Raw genomic sequence first — 15,384 nt, forward strand, 5'->3', positions numbered from 1 at the left:
ACATCCGATCATGTCTTCTGATGTGTCACATATTCTGTCAGACAGTGTAAAATGAAAACCCTGCATCAATAAATACGCACTTTACTCTTAATGCCAGTTTCAGAGGCGCAGAGTGGTTTATTATTATCATTTCTTTGACGCCACAGTAAGAATGCTACCATGCAGGCAGATGTTAAAATTATGCCAGATGATGATGACTGGTTGGTAGAAACTGGTCATCACATAAGATTTATTTCATCAGCTGGTCTTAGCAGATCTGAAATACGACGTCTTCTAACCTGTAAAATGGATTAGATATACTACGTCTGTTGAGCATTAGTTTGTCGTAGCATTATTCTCAACTCGACATTCGTAACTGAGAGATTTAAAAACAAAATGGACCATTACTGTGCATGTACAAATACGGAAAAGCATAATGCGGTAATCATGTTAACAAGTACATCATGCTTTTCCAAAGTGCTATAAGGCCGTTCGTTATTATCCGCGAAATTTATCAGTGACAATGTGGATATCGTTTATAGGTTTCTAAGGCTTTTCGCAGGTGTAAAATCCTCTATCCAGGAAGTAATAGCGGAAGTAAGGGAAGAATTATTGCTAATCGATGTTTATTGAAGGGACTGTCAGTTGGTTCTCAATATTATCAAGAGGAACTTATTTCCCATCTGTAGCAGGAAATAAAAAAATGTTCACATGTGTGTGAAATCTTATGGGACTTAACTGCTAAGGTCATCAGTCCCTAAGCTTACACATTACTTAAATTATCCTAAGGACAAAAACACACACACACACACACCCATGCCCGAGGGAGGACTCGAACCTCCGCCGGGACCAGCCGCACAGTCGATGACTGCAACGCCCTAGACCGCTCGGCTAATCACGCACGGCTGGCGGAAAGACTATTTGTTGTTTCGTTATATGAGATTATTACTTTGTGAACAGAAAAGGTTAAACGGGAGAGGAAGGGGGTGGTAGTCTTGCACGAAGTACCCTCCGCCACACAGCCTAAGGGGATCTTGCGAAGTACAGACGTATATGTAGCCATCTGAAATGGCCCATAGTTGAACCGAACTAAGTAACGATTGAATAAAACTGACTGTTGGCAATCTATTTAATCATGAAACATTATTAGTATAATCAGGGAGTTCAACGCAATAGAGCTGATTTTTTTTTTACATCTAAGACGACAAATGGCTAAACAGCAAGACGGGTGTTACCCAAATCAACACGCACTAAGTGCAGTGGTTTGAACTTTAGTTGCGGAGAAACCTATTTGCTTTTTGGACATTACTTCTGAGACAAAAGAAAATTAAGGAACAATGCAAAGATGTCCGCTAAACGTATCTTTATAAATGTTATGCAACAACTAAACATTGTCACCATCCAACTAGAAAGGCACCGTCACAGGGTATCCATGAATTGGATTAAAGCGCAGAACAAATGTTCTGGCAACGAGGTCGCTGATGCCCTTGCTAAGGACGCCGTGATCTGAGGTCACAGGAGACCATACACACATTCCATCGGATAATTTACAGAAAGAGGGTTCGTATTGAATGGGACAAAGAATGGCAAGCTTCCCAGACAACTAAAGGAAAATGCTACACGCAAATAACTCCAGTACTACCAGCCACGCCGTGGCACCATGAACTTCTGTGTTAACTGAAAACTGCAGTTACCATAGCGCGGCTGAAGTTCAACCACTGTCGGTTTCTATAGCATGTACACCGGATACGCAAAGTACCAGTTCCAAGTTGTGACTCCGGCGAGGTGGAAGACAAATCGCATATTCTTGGGATGCGTCAACTGGTGGGGCCTAACATTAAAGTTGCTAAGGAATTCTGTGAGCAAGATACACCAGCTATCAATATCTGTTCCAACATTATTGACAACCGCAGACTTTTCAGGGTATAAAGAACTTAACTGCTTTCTAACGGCTATTCATTACGTTAATTAAGAACCAACATTGCAGCACAAGAAATATGTAATTGTCGAGTAACGTAGGAGAAATGCATCATAGGATGGTTCAGATGACCAATTAATATGGCGCAATGGAGTATTGTCTGACCTAGTACAATGATATCACAACGACAGTAAACGGAGCACAGTTTGCATGTGCAACGTAATTAACTGTTGAACATAAAAGCAGCTCAGCATTAAATAATGTAACGGTCACACTATGTGGTGATGGAAAGTACTGACAAATTTTTATAGTCAGCGAGACAGGAACAAAATTTTAAATAATGATAATGAGCGTATGGCATTGGTGGCCGGGAGACAACTCGCGGGGCGGTTCGGCCGCCGCTCCATAATTTCTTTAACGCCACTACGGCGACTTGCGAGTGAATGAGGTTGAAATGATGATGAAAGACACACAACACCCTGTCATCTCGAGGCAGAGAAAATCTCTGACCCCGCCGGGAATCGAACCCGGGGCCCCGTGCGCGGGAAGCGAGAACGCTACCGCAAGACCACGAGCCGCGGACAATTATAAAATAATATTTGCATACGGCTCCAAAATCGTTTTACAAAAACGGCGTCTATATTCCTATAATTCCAACCACTGCAGCGCTGTTCCAATCTAACAGTGAGCTGTTATACTCGCATTTCAAGCTTTTCTGGAGAACAGTAAAATGTACGAGAAGTTAGGGCTGCACCTGGCCGACTGATCCGGAAGAATGCGTGTGATTTGTTGCAGGCCTGCATGCGCCACATGCTTCGGCGAGCTGAGCCGCCCAAACATTCGTCAACGTCGGCCGGAGGACGTCCTCGAACCTGCCAAACGCAGGGAGCTGATTTATTGCTGCACGTACCTATGCTGATTGAGTAAAGCCTCTCGCACAGCAGTTCAGTTCGTGGCGCACGATGCTAGAACGATCTCTCTTTATCATCTTCATCCGTTGTACTATTTTATCATTCCGGATCAACGACTTTCCGCTGACACATGCTCGTAAATTCTACATAACGCGCAAAATTGAGTGCAATAATCTCGTCGAGCGAGATGGCGAAGTGGTAATACACTGGACTCGTATTCCGGAGTACGGCGATTGAGTTTTTGGGTTTCTTCTCTAAAAAGTTGAAGGCAAATATCAGGATGGTACATTTGAGAAGGATACGGTCGTATTTCCTGCCCCAGTCAGAGCTTTTGAAACGTCTCTAATAATATCGTCGTTGACAGGACGTTAAACTCTAATATTCCTTTCCCAATAACTCTATTATTCTCTCCCTTCCCTTCCCCCCCCCCCTCCCCCGCCCCCCCTCCCGGTATGTGACAAACCTATTCTAACACACATCACCAACTCTACACCTACTCTCTCTCCATACTCTCACCCAACACAGCACCCATAGCCCTTCCCCTTCTGAACAGCGAAATACGCCATGAAATTTATTTGCTTCTATCAGATCGAGCTTATCCCTTCCTAATCCTTCTCTAATCAACCGGAACCGCGTTGCTGCTACGCTCGCAGGTTGGAATCCTGCCTCGGGTATGGATGTGTATGCTGTCCTTGGGTTAGTTAGGTTTAAGTAGTTCTAAGTCTAGGGGATTGATGACCTCAGATGTTGTCCCATGAAGCTCAGAGCCATTTGAACCATCTTATCAGAGTTTCTTCCTCCTTCCAATCTTAGTCTTTCTTCCTTCACCACGTGCCATGGGATAGCTTCCATCCCAAATTCCATGTCTGCCGCCTCTTCTCACTCCCCACTTACCAATTCATAACCTAAATTACCCCAACTCCACTCATTCCTCACAGCAGTAATCTACCATTCCGCTTCCAACTCGTCTTTCCCTGTGTGGATTCTACAATTTACTTTTACTGCTTCGTTTTTGCTACAAAAAGTATCACTAATATTTGTTCTTAATAAACGTCACGAAAGATTGGAAGAGTGGGAAAGATATTGGATGTAGGCTTGTTGAAGAAACTGTGCTGAGATTCGAGTGAAGTGATTTGGAAGTCCACGAAAGGGGTAAACCAGGATGAATGGACAGAGCTTCACATGTCGACTGTAGCTTCCTCCCCCAACATGAGTAGGATGAAGTCGTTAGCAGAGTTGGTTCCAAAATAATACCATAAAACCATTTAGCCGCGCGGTCTGGGACGACCTGTCACTGTTCGCGTGGCTCCTCCCGTCGGAAGTTCGAGTTCTCCCTCGGGCATGGGTGTGTGTCTTGTCCTTAACGTAAGTTAGTTTAAGGGGGGTAGGACGTCAAACGCGCCGACTTGGAGCAGGAGAGGCATCACAGGACATTTTAATTTGCAGTGTCTATACTTTTACAAATAAATTCATAAAACTTTGTCAACATCACCAGTAAGGATTCAGAATTCACACTCATTGCGGTGGAAGTTCGAAAACATAACAAAATTAATTTTTTTGTGTGTGAAAATTCATAATTTTTTCACTTACTAATGGCTGTATTTGTTGCTATAGGTACACTTTTCTTCATAAGTTAGAGAAATTCTTCGATGAATTTTGCACATCATACATACCATACTTACAGGTGCATAAAACTCTAGAATTTATTTAATTTATGAAAAAAGGAATGAGCTGTTGTATTTTAAACTTCATGTTTAGAAAAAACACAAATTTTGTAGTTAATTACCTCAATTTTTAACACAGTTTTTAATAGATTTGGAAAATTCTAGAGTTTCATGCACCTTTAAGTATGGTTTGTATGCTGTGCAAAATTCATTGAAGAATCTCTCTTATTTATGAAGAAAAGTGTACCTATAGCAACAAATGCTGCCATTAGTAAGTGAAAAAATGATAAAATTTCACACGTAAAAAAAATTATTTCATTATGTTTTACAACTTTCACTGCTAAGAGTGTGAATTTCTGAATCCTTCCTGGTCATGCTGCCTAAGTTTTATAAATTTATTTGTAACAGTATAGACAGTGGAGATTAAAATGTCCTGTGGTGACTCTCTGCTCCAAGTCGGCCCGTTTGACGTCTTACCCCCTTAAGTTAGACTAAGTAGTGTTGAGGGTTAGGGACCGATGACCTCAGCAGTTTTGTTCCATAAGCTCTTACTACGAATTTCCAGATTTCCAAAACCATTAAAATTTTTAGAAAAGCTAGGATACAGCTAGCCAATGCTTGCCCGTGCTGGAGATATTTGCGTGTAGCATTTTCGTTTAGTTGTCTGTGAAGCTTGCCATTCTTTGACCCATTCAATACGAACCCTCTTTCTGTAAATCGGTAATAGATCCTACGTTGGAATGTGCGTATGGTCTCCTGTGACCTGAGGACACCACTTCCTTAGCAAGGGCGTCAGCGATCTCGTTGTCCAGAACATTATTGTGCGATTTAATCCAGTAGATGGATACCCTGCGACCATGCCTTTCTAGTTGGTTTGTGACAATGTTTAGTTGCTGCATAGCATTCATAAAGATACTTTAAACGAACATTGGCAAGCTAAGTTATGGTGATTCACCCTTCGAATGCCGGAGGTAATCGTACTTGCATGGCTTGTTGTGTTGCCTAGGAAGTTGTATTTGGTAGGAAGTTATGTGATACTGGCAGCGGGTGTTTTAAGAAGGGACGTCGAACGGATGTGCAGAACTATAGACCTATATCTCTAACATCGATCAGTTGTAGAATTTTGGAACACATATTATGTTCGAGTATAATGACTTTTCTGGAGACTAGAAATCTACTCTGTAGGAATCAGCATGGGTTTCGAAAAAGACCATCGTGTGAAACCCAGCTCGCGCTATTCGTCCACGAGACTCAGTGGGCCATAGACACGGGTTCCCAGGTAGATGCCGTGTTTCTTGACTTCCGCAAGGCGTTCGATACAGTTCCCCACAGTCGTTTATATTAGACCAATTGTGTGATTGGATTGAAGAGTTACTAGAGAACAGAACGCAGCATGCCATTCTCAATGGAGAGAAGTCTTCCGAAGTAAGAGTGACTTCAGGTGTGCCGCAGGGCCGTGTCGTAGGACCGTTGTTATTCACAATATACATAAATGACCTTGTGGATAACATTGGAAGCTCACTGAGGCTTTTTGGGGATGATGCTGTGGTATATCGAGAGGTTGTAACAATGGAAAATTGTACTGAAATGCAGGAGGATCTGCAGCGAATTGACGCATGGTGCAGGGAATGGCAATTGAATCTCAATGTAGACAAGTGTAATGTGCTGCTAATACATAGAAAGAAAGATCCCTTATCATTTAACTACGATATAGCAGGTCAGCAACTGGAAGCAGTTAATTCCATAAATTATCTGGGCGTACGCATTAGGAGTGATTTAAAATGGAATGATCATATAACGTTGATCGTCGGTAAAGCAGATGCCAGACTGAGATTCATTGGAAGAATCCTAAGGAAATGCAATACGAAAACAAAGGAAGTAGGTTACAGTACGCTTGTTCGCCCGCTGCTTTGAATACTGCTCAGCAGTGTGGGATCCGTACCAGATAGGGTTGATAGAAGAGATAGAGAAGATCCAACGGAGAGCAGTGCGCTTCGTTACAGGATCATTTAGTAATCACGAGAGCGTTACGGAGATGATGGATAAACTCCCGTGGAAGACTCTGCAGGAGAGACGCTCTGTAGCTCGGTACGGGCTTTTGTTGAAGCTTCGAGAACACACCTTCACCGAGGAGTCAAGCAGTATATTGCTCCCTCCTACGTATATCTCGCGAAGACAGCATGAGGATAAAATCGGAGAGATTGGAGTCCACACAGAGGCATACCGACAATCCTTCTTTCCACGAACAATACGAGACTGGAATAGAAGGGGGAACCGACAGAGGTACTCAAGGTACCCTCCGCCACACACCGTCAGGTAGCTTGCGGAGTATAGATGTAGATGTAGATGTAGATGAGCAAAACGAGGAGAGCTGCAGCTCCTGGAACTAGACTAGTCACGCGACAAACGCTATGACACCAAGCGTGTGGCGATAACTGGCGCGAGGAAGTGATTGTATCAGTCGTTCGAAGGTGTACACGATGACGAGTAGATCAGGTACCCATCAAGAGTGCCTGAGGAATTAGAGAACAGATAAGGCGTTTCACGATACTTCTGTCTGGCGGCATCACAATGTATTTCTTCCTTCATGCCAAAAATCACTCACAGTTGGGAAAAAACCGTAAAATTCATTAAAAGGAGATATAAGTTAAACTGCTCGTTACTCAGTGTGGCACAGAAAGGAGTGAAATATTGTCTTAAATATATATAACAAGTTTTAACTGCTTTCCATCTCCTAATACAGCTCCACAAACGCCAAGCCAACACGGCGGAGCGTTATCTCTGCGTCATGATCAGCACTCCTTATTACTAACTATCGGATTGACTGATTTATTCTCAGGCTCTCAAATTTAATTATACATTGTTTACGTAACGGCCGGATCCGAACGGAGCAAATATGGCACAAAATTTACGACCTCCTATGGAGAGCAGCATTGAGCGTAAATTAAAACCACCTCGTCTTAATGTAAATTCTTCGGGTTATTCATGGCTTTAATTATTGTCTGTTTGTACTTCAAAGAAAACAGTCGCGCAGATGGAACAGCTGGTGGCCAGGTAGCTACCGAAAACGGCTGCAGCAATCGTTCCTCTTGCGGAAGCAGCTGTGAGGAGAAATCAGGGCGGCAGCCTGAAGTTTTTTTCAATCGACGTCGTCAGAAAATGATTGAATCAATGGAATCTGAGGACAAGGAACTTGTTTGAGTTTTAGTTATTTGGTTGACGTGTGGCCGTCAGCCGAGTTTTTATATATCCTGAATTAATGTTCCTGCCTTGCCCTTTAGACATAAGATTGTTATATTTTTATATTGGACTTTCAGCCGAATTTTACATCAAATCTTTTAAGGCCTTAATCCGTTAAATCATTGTGTTGATGTGTGGCCTTAAACCGAGTATTAATATCTCTTAAATTAGTCCTTTTCTTGCCCTTAAGGCATGAGATTGTTATTCTTTACTTTACGAGGTGCGGCTAGAAAAAAACCGGACTGATGCTGGAAAAAACATTTATTTACAATTATTTACAATTTCATGTTATCTCCTTCAATGTACTCTCCTCCTCGGTCTCTACACCGCTCCATACGAATTTTCCACTGCTCATAGCAATGCTGCAGATCATTTTCGGTAAGTCCATACATTACTTCCGTCGCTTTTTCTTTTACTGCTTCAACAGTCTCAAATCTAGTTCCTTTCAAAGCTGACTTGACTTTAGGGAAAAGAAAAAAGTCACAGAGGGCCAAATCAGGTGAGTAGGGTGGTTGATCTAAGATGGGAATGTTGTGTTTTGCCTAAAACGTCTTCACTGACAACGCACTGTGAGCTGGGGCATTGTCTTGGTGAAGGATCCATGACTTTTTTCTCCACAAATCGTTCCGTTTTCTCCGTACTCGCTCACGTAGGGTAGCCAGGACGCTAATGTAGTAATGCTGATTCACTGTTTGTCCCTCTGGTACCCAATCAATGTGCACAATCCCTTTGATGTCAAAAAAAAAAAAACAATCATCATTGCCTTGAATTTCGATTTTGACATTCGTGCTTTTTTTGTCGTGGAGAACCAGGAGTTTTCCAATGCATCGATTTTGTAAGAAGGTGGGATCACTTTCAATGTTTTCCAGGATGTCAGAACAAATCATTCTTCGGCGTTCCTCCTGTTCAATTGTGAGACACTTTGGAACCATTTTTGAACACACTTTGTTCATGTTGAAACTTTCATGAAGAATCTGCCTAACACTTTCCTTGTCAACTCCTGTTAACTCAGACACTGCTCTGATTGTTAAACGGCGATTTTGTCGAACAAGTTTACCGATTTTTTCAGTGTTTGCATCAGTTTTTGCTGACAATGGTCTGCCAGTGCGAGTGTCATCACTGGTGTCTTCGCGGCCATCTTTAAATCGTTTAAACCACTCAAACACTTGTGTTCGCGATAAACAATCATCGCCGTACACTTGTTGTAACATTACAAACGTTTCACTTGCAGATTTTCCTAGTTTGAAACAAAATTTGATGTTAACACGCTGTTCTTTCTGTACACTCAACATTTTCCGACGCACAGACAAAACGTCAACTACTTAAAACAGACGCCACGGGCAGACTGAGTGCAGGAGGCAGATGAAACTCGAGCAGTAGGCGGAGCGAGAGTCACGTGACAGGCCACGCGACTTTCAGCCTTATTGCATTCGTTTTATTGTTTCACCAGTACTAGTCCGGTTTTTTTCTAGCCATACCTCGTATATGAAATGTTTTAAGATAAGACCTGCCTTTTGATTGAAACTCCTCTTATTGCTTAATATGCAGCCTCCAGCCTAGTTCCATTAAAATTAAATTGCCAAGGCCTTCAGCCGATTAGATTGAAGATTTAGAAAATATTCTTGGGTGAAACATCCAGAAGAATCTTGGATTTCAATTGCGCTTAGGCCTTGCGTCTTGGATTTCGAATGTGGCCTTCAGCCGATCTAAAGTTAATCGAAGGAGGTCGATTAAAGTTTTTGTAATATTGTGTGTTAATAAGTAAAGTTTGTATGTCGAGTGCAATTGACAGGAACTCATTTTGGCCTCTTTCCACAACCTAATCCGCTCTGTCCTGCTAGCCCAGGCATTTCAGCAATTACTTTTAAAATATTAAACAATGTACTTACATTTTTCCATCTGCCTCGTTTTCATGTGACTGGTCCCTATATAATGAGAAATCCTTCTAGGTTTCGTCACAGCAAAAAAGTTATCTGCTATTTATTTTACCCATGTTTTTCTGTCATCATATGATTAGGAAGGAGCTTCATAGATACTGAAGAAAAAACTGATCCAAGCTACCAACATACTTTTTTAGTTAGGCGGTGTAACAGTAACCATAAGACCAGTAACTATTGTGGAGCGAAATCTTCGAAGTAATTCCGTGGGCAGAATGCAGTCGACATTCGTGCACACACACTCCGGAATGTCACAGTCAACAGTTTGCTTATTGCAAACCATAGCTTGGTATGGCGACGATTCAGTAAACGGATTTATGACAAGTTCTGCACGGATCACACACTTAAGGTTCCTCATGGTTTATGTGACTTCAGTGCGCCGGCCGCGGTCGTCTAGCGGATCTAGGCGCTCAGTCCGGAACCGCGCGACTGCTACGGTCGCAGGTTCGAATCCTGCCTCGGGCATGGATGTGTGTGATGTCCTTAGGTTAGGTTTAAGTAGTTCTAAGTTCTAGGGGACTGATGACCATAGATGTTAAGTCCCATAGTGCTCAGAGCCATATTTTTGACTTCAGTGCTTCCGCCGACTCCGGTGTTCACGGACTTTACTACGCCACTTGCAAGCAGTATAAATTAACGTGGAACTGTGCTTACACATTAGCGTCCACACTCTAGAGACGAGAGGGAATTCACAAACGCCGTTCGTATATTCTAATTATGGAATTACGTTGAATTAGCGATGCGAGTTAATTAAACGTTGATATCTGAAATTAAATGTCAATTACAAGTCTCGTGAAAAGGTCTGCACCTGATAAAACATCATTCTCTTAAATACGTAAAGAGGACTTACAAACATTTTGTGCAACTAAAGTGGATGTAGGGAAATTATAGTTCAAATTCTGGAGAGTCGATAATCCAATTTAAAAAAACCTCATGTCCCTAGTGGAACTGGGAAAGACTGAAGTGAACGTAAGTGGCATATGTACAACATCTCCGAACCTAAAAAGAATCAGCTAATGATGCACAACATATTTAAAATACATCGTAGAGTTGCAGATAGCCGCACGGGATTAGCCGAGCGGTCTCTGGCGCTGCAGTCATGGACTGTGCGGCTGTTCCCGGCGGAGGTTCGAGTCCTCCCTCGGGCATGGGTGTGTGTGTGTTTGTCCTTAGGATAATTTAGGTAAGTAGTGTGTAAGCTTAGGGACTGATGAACTTAGCAGTTAAGTCCCATAAGATTTCACACACATTTCAACATTTTGAGTTGCAGATACGTACTGTACATATTACCAGAATAACGCTATGCTATCAAACGCACGATGTGTGAAGGATTTGGCAATATCATACTGCAGTACGATTCGCAGATTTCAAACAGAATCCTAAGAAATAATTGTTCTATGGTTCACAAGTACTTTCTACCACTAGCATCCTTACCATCACCGTCCACATGACGATGGTGGTGGTGGTAGTGGTGGTGGTGGTAAGGAGCCAAGGAGAACAAACTAATTATGACCTCACATTCGAAGATCGCACCGAACTGTTAATGACAACATTAAAAATGATGTAATGTTAAACTTAGTTCTCAGATGATCTTTACAATAGAGCAATTAATAAAATACTGCCGCCACATAATTGTCGAATCGCTGAAAGTGTGTGATGTATGTGTAAGAATCAGTAGCTGTTTTGAAGGGAAACGGATGAAGTCGCTACAGCTGAACAAATTGGGTGAACTGAATAGTGTATTATATTCCGTACTGAATTTGCTGCACAATTTATACAGTAACTTGGGATGAAATTTGGACTCAGAGAGTGGAAAACAACAAAGAGAAGGACGTACGAACTGACCGTCAACTAGCCGGCCGGTGTGGCCATGCGGTTCTAGGCGCGCTTCAGTCTGGAACCGCGTGACCGCTACGGTCGCAGGTTCGAATCCTGCCTCGGGCATGGATGTGCGTGATGTCCTCAGGTTTAAGTAGTTCTAAGTTCTAGGGGACTGATGACCACAGATGTTAAGTCCCATAGTGCTCAGAGCCATTTGAACCATTTCTTTTTTTTTTTACCGTCAACTTCACTGCCATGTGAAACTGACATTTACAGCATTTGCCGCAGAATACTAAGTATATTCCAGGTTCCACACTGAGGTTATCCACGAGAATGGAAAAACATTTTTGGACACATGGCTTCGTTTATTGGATAGGGACGTTACATTTACATCTATTCTTTGCAAACATTTCACGTTGTGTGGCGGAGGACAATTCGTGTATTGCTATTTCCCCCTTTTTACAGCGGCGACTGATGCGAGTGTTTTTGCGAGATGTATATAGGAGGAAGCAATACGCTGTTTGACTCTTCTACAAATGTAAGTTTTCGGAGTTCTAATAGTAAAACAAAAAAAAAATGGTTCAAATGGCTCTGAGCACTATGGGACTAAACATCTGTGGTCATCAGTCCCCTAGAACTTAGAACTACTTAAACCTAACTAACCTAAAGACATCACACACATCCATGCCCGGGGCAGGATCCGAACCTGCGACCATAGCGGTCTCGCGGTTCCAGGCTGAAGCGCCTAGAACCGCACGGCCACACCGGCTGGCAACAGTAAAACACACCACGATGTTTCTTTTGTATCGTCTGCCATTGGAATTGGCTTCCGCTAATACTGAACCAACCTGTGGCGAAACGCGTCTCTCTTCTCTGAATATGCTCTGCTTTTTCTGTCAATCATACCTGGTCAGGCCAAGCCTGAGAAGCAACACACAAATGTTAGTCGAAGGAGGGTTTCATAAGGTATCTCCTTCGTTGATGTTTTGCTCTTCCTCAGAATTCTTCTAAAGAATCTCAATACGACATTGCCTTTCCTACGATAAGTTTTATACGGTAATTCACCTTTACATTGCTCCATACGCACACTCCCAGATCTTTGCCCCTTGCATGTGACTGTTTCCAGTGATTATTCGGTAACAGAGATATCGAACCATAACCACTATGTCAGCCTATTTATTTACAACCTGTTAATTCTGTTTATGCTGACGGTCAACTGCTAATCCCTGCGACGAGCGTTGGTCCTCTGTAGGTTTTCCTGCATTTCGCTACAATTTTCCAACGTTGTTATTTCTCAACAAACAGCAGCACGGATCACGGATAGCCTTGTGGAGCTGCCGGCACTATAAACTAGATTGCTGCACAGTGATGGTCTTATAACACTGGCTTGGGGTACACGAGAAACTACTTTCACGTTGACAATTCCTCTCCATTAAGAATGGCATTCTATATTCTGTCTGATAAGAGCACTCCGATCCAGTAACAAAGTATATTTGATGACCCGTTTTTTCATAAGATAGACGGTAAGTACTAATGAATCCTACAACCTATGGATCTACGTAACCACGTATGTTCCTCGAACTACCAAAAAGCTGTATATCCAGTACCGTTGTGTCGCTTATTGAGGAAAATACATGATTCCGTTGACTGTTTGCAGATCAAACAGTCGCTGTGTGCTCCGAAGCATATATCTGAATATCTGTGCAAAAACTGCTGGACCAGAACTGAAACAGACACGTGCCCCTTGGGGCCAGTGGGCATGTCACACACGTGCTTTATCACGTACGCTCTGCGTTTACTTGAAACCAATGTTATATAACGTTGAGTACAATTTGCGATCTGTGCTCCGTACCGATATAATTTTTGGTCTGTGCAACTGTAAATTGTGAACATTAAAGTTGGTCAACATACAGCTATAACTACACTCTGCCAATCACTATAAAGTGGATGGCAGAAGGTACTTCTTATCGCACGATATATTTGCGTTTCTTCCCGTTCGATTTACGATGGAGGATGAGACGAATGTCGGCATATGTGTTACGTGTGTACTCTTATTGCTGTTCTAATTTTATCTTCACGGTTTCTCCACGAGCGATGCCGAAGGTCGAGGGAAAGAAAGGCCCAAACATAATCGAGCAATGTTTGTAATCTCTATCCTGAAAATCGGTAACTGTAATTATTTAATCAGATTCTTCCAAGAAATTCGGCTTTTTTTTATGTCTGCCGCCTTAGGTAAGAAAGGCGATGAGCTTTCGTACTGTGCTTCTTGCTACAAGTTCATCATTTCTTTTTAGTCTGACCGGGTATGGATTGGATTACAGGGGAGTGTTGTTCTATGAGCGGTAAAAGTGCTTCGTAGGCAATCTCTTTCGCAAAAAAAACTTGCTTTACCCCCTAATCCACCCTTAAATGGAAGTCTGCCATATTCTAAGGTGACGCAGATAAAAGAAGCCCGTGTAAGTATGAAGGAACTCTGTGAAATTACAGAAAAGAATAGCTGAAATGGACTTACCACTTATTTACTACAAAAAATACAGTAAAAATACGTGTGTAGAAGATGCTGAAAGTGACCCTCTCCAACATCAATACATAGATGTGCAAGTCTACGCATATTCAGACAAACCCGGCGTAAAGTTCGGATATCGGTAGCGGCAACTTCACGGCTGATGGCATCTTTCAGTTTCTGTATTGTGTGTGGATCTGCTTCAAAGACCTTGCTCTTCGAGAGTCCCCACAGCAAAAAAATGACGTGTTATCACACCCGGCGGACGTGGTGGCCATAAATGTTTGCTGACAGTTCGTTCCTCAGAGAAGACATCACGGACCCGTTCCTGGGACACCTTACACGTGTACCATGTTGGCCCATCTTGCTGGAAGGAATAGTATTGTCTTTATATTCAGTGAGTTCAGCACAATATGTTTAAAAAAATTCCATGTATGCAACCGCGTTGAGTGTAGTGTCAAAAAATATCCGTCTAATAATGCGCGTTGCTGTTACGCCGCACGAAATGCTGATTTTTTCATCATGGAGTGATTGCTGACAGACAATTTTGGGGTTATCCGTTACCCAGTACCTTGTGTACTGTGAATTCGCATGATCGGAAAGACGAAACCATGCTTCATCAGCCATGATGTAACTGAACGGGTCTCACAAACCATACTCATAAGCAACGCGCAGTAATCTACACGTTTCCGACTCTCACCCCCCCGTAATTACTGCACAACCGTTACACGATACGGCTTCAAATTAAGACTTTTTCAATACCAGCTGGCAACCTCTTTTACGTACATGCGACTGTTAGGCCAATTTACGTGTATGAAATTAGAATTATATTAATAGCATCAGCAACTAACGGGCGTTGATCTATATCAACGGGGACAAGTGAAAATGTGTGCCCCGACCGGGACTCGAACCCGGGATCTCCTGCTTGCATGGCAGACGCTCTATCCATCTGAGCCACCGAGAGCAAAGACGATAATGCGACTGCAGGGACTATCTCGCCCATGCCTCCCGCGAGATCCACATTCTCACCTTGTTTGTCCTCACACTACAATCGTAGTGCCCCTCCCCAACGCACTCATTACTCGTGGAAGCCATTCTTACCAAGTCCTGTGAGAGTTCGGGGAATATGTGTGGATCCGCACAGAAGAAGAAGGTCATGGCCGGTATTGACACAACTACACTCCTGGAAATGGAAATAAGAACACCGTGAATTCATTGTCCCAGGAAGGGGAAACTTTATTGACACATTCCTGGGGTCAGATACATCACATGATCACACTGACAGAACCACAGGCACATAGACACAGGCAACAGAGCATGCACAATGTCGGCACTAGTACAGTGTATATCCACCTCTCGCAGCAATGCAGGCTGCTATTCTCCCATGGAGACGATCGTAGAGATGCTGGAT

General features: G+C 42.7%; 1 non-coding gene across 1 annotated transcript; it reads right to left on the bottom strand.

Moving 5' to 3' along the window:
* Nucleotides 1-14,863: 14,863 nt before the first annotated feature.
* On the bottom strand, nt 14,864-14,938 carry Trnaa-ugc (transfer RNA alanine (anticodon UGC)). The gene has a single exon. It is a non-coding gene; the product is annotated as a tRNA-Ala (tRNA).
* Nucleotides 14,939-15,384: the final 446 nt, after the last annotated feature.

Source organism: Schistocerca serialis, chromosome 6 (genome assembly GCF_023864345.2).
Source record: "Schistocerca serialis cubense isolate TAMUIC-IGC-003099 chromosome 6, iqSchSeri2.2, whole genome shotgun sequence".
NCBI lineage: Eukaryota > Metazoa > Arthropoda > Insecta > Orthoptera > Acrididae > Schistocerca > Schistocerca serialis.